The sequence below is a fragment of the Dipodomys ordii genome, unplaced genomic scaffold (assembly GCF_000151885.1).
Source record: "Dipodomys ordii isolate 6190 unplaced genomic scaffold, Dord_2.0 Scaffold42, whole genome shotgun sequence".
NCBI classification, from domain to species: domain Eukaryota; kingdom Metazoa; phylum Chordata; class Mammalia; order Rodentia; family Heteromyidae; genus Dipodomys; species Dipodomys ordii.
In genome coordinates, this window is record NW_012267258.1 from 1,427,269 (window position 1) to 1,429,551 (window position 2,283).

Consider the following 2,283-nt stretch of genomic DNA (forward strand, 5'->3'; position numbering starts at 1 on the left):
TTTTTTTTATTGTGAAAATACTGTACAGAGGGGTTACAATTACATAGGCAAGGTAATTATATTTCTTATCAAGCATTGTTGCCTCCTCCTTTGTTTTGCCTTCCCACCCCTCCCACCCCCACCCAAAGTTGTAAAGTTCGTTTTTCTACATAACAACTTGTACATCTCCTTATTGCAATGGGTCTACCTGTATCCCTACTTAAATGATTTGTTTTTTCCCTTCTCCTCCACAAATTATACCATCATCAAATACAGTGAAAGCAGGGGTTATACTGTGGGGGAGGGACATACAAAACAACAGAATGCCTTTTTTTTTTTTTAATTGAAGGTAAGAGGTTCACAGGCTTTCTTGCCCTGGCTGGCTTTGAATAGTGATTCTCAGATGAGTTCAGCTTCCTGAGTAGCTAAGATTACAAGTGTGAGCTACCAGATCCCAGCTCTAAAAAGATAATTTTAAGATCATATATATAGTAGGTGTATGTGCATGGTTTGTTAGCTAGAAAAACAAACTGGGATCTTGCAAAGATGGCATCTTTTCAAGTGTTCACACTGCCTGGTACAGGAAAATAAGAGTACTGTAGATAATGAGCCTCTTGTTTATGTAAGACTGTTACTCAGGATTTCATAATGTACTCAAAACAATGATACTAAAATATCAGTGTCTAAAGGCTTAAGGATTGTTTCTAAGTGATTACAATTCAGGGTTAGGTGGACATTGAATAATTCTAAGTAATAATTTTTTATGTTGTGTCCAGGAATGCAGTTCAGTTGGATTCTTCATCCCCACTTGTGGCTGGTACTCTACCACAGCCACACTTCCAATTCAAGGACTGGATTCTTTCTGATTTATTCATCAAGATTGTGTGTGTGTGTGTGTGCGTGTACATGTACACCACTCTTAGAGCTTGAACTCAGGGTCTGGGCACTGTCACTGATCTCTTATGTTTAAGGCTAAAGCTCTACAACTTGATCAACAGCTCCACTTCCAGCTTTTTTGTACCAGTCCTGGGGCTTGAACTCAGGGCCTGAGCATTGTCCCTGAGCTGCTTTTTGCTTATGGCTAGCACTCTACCACTTGCGCCACAGCTCCACTTCCAGATGTTTTGGTAGTTGATTGGAGATGCATCTCATGGACTTTATGACCAGGCGGGCTTCAAACTGTGATCCTAGGATCCCGGCCTCCTGAATAGCTAGGATTACAGATGTGAGCCACCAATGCCCAACCTCAGCAAGATTTTTAAGGGAAAAGACACAGGAAAGATCAACATTATATTGTCAAGATAAAAATTAATAGAAGCGTAGAGTGCTAGCCTTGAGCTGAAGAGCTGAGGGACAGCGCCCAGGCCCAGAGTTCAAGACCCATGACTGGACCCAAAAAAAAAAATTAATAGAAGCTGGGTGCCGGTGGCTCACACATGTAATCCTAACTACTCAGGAGGCTGAGATCTAAGGATTGTGATTCAAAGCTAACCCAGGTAGGAAAGTCCATGAGACTCTTACCTCCAATTAACCACTAGAAAACTGAAACTAGTGCTGTGGCTCAAGTGGTAGAGTGCTCACCTTGGGCTGAAGAGTGCAGGGGTAGCACCCAAGCCCAGAGTTCAAGCCCCATGACTGACAAAAAAAAAATCATAATAAAAAGATGAATAGAAGATGAGAGCATGGAATTCTCTAGAAAAGTGCAGAGCTGGTAGATGTGGAAGAGGCACACGGAAAGAGGAGAGGAGTCAGCTCAGTGGTAGAGTGTATGCTTGGCATGTTCAAGATCCTGGGTTCATTCCCTGGCATGGAGATAGAGGAGAGGGATGAGTTGGTGTGTAACACTTTGAAAAACTGCCAAGTTGCATTCCAGCAAACAGTGTCTGAGAGTTCCAGTTTCTCCACATTCTTGTCAGAACTTATTGTGTCTTATTACAGCCCTCCTAGTGAGTGTGAGCTGGTATTTCCTGGCTTTGCTTGTACTCCCTGTCGTCACTGAAAGAATAATTCCACTCTTAATTGGAATCTCTACAAGAGACGGAGACACAGAAAAAAAAACACAGGGGGAAAACAAAGGAGGGGGGAACAATGCTCTATAGGAAATGTACTCATTACCTCACTCATGTAACTGTAACCCCTCTGTACAGTATCTTTACAGTATGTATATATATACATATATATATATATATTTATTTATTTATTTATTTATTTTTTGGGTCCGGTCATGGGGCCTGAACTCTGGGCCTGGGCGCTGTCCCTCAGCTCTTCAGCTCAAGGCTAGCGCTCTACCACTTGAGTCACAGC

At 42.1% G+C, this 2,283-nt stretch overlaps 1 protein-coding gene across 1 annotated transcript in view; it reads right to left on the reverse strand.

The window, feature by feature from the left end:
• Tmprss12 (transmembrane (C-terminal) protease, serine 12) overlaps positions 1–2,283 on the reverse strand; it is a 12,131-nt gene that overhangs the window by 1,275 nt on the left and 8,573 nt on the right. The gene's annotated exons all lie outside the window — the stretch shown is intronic.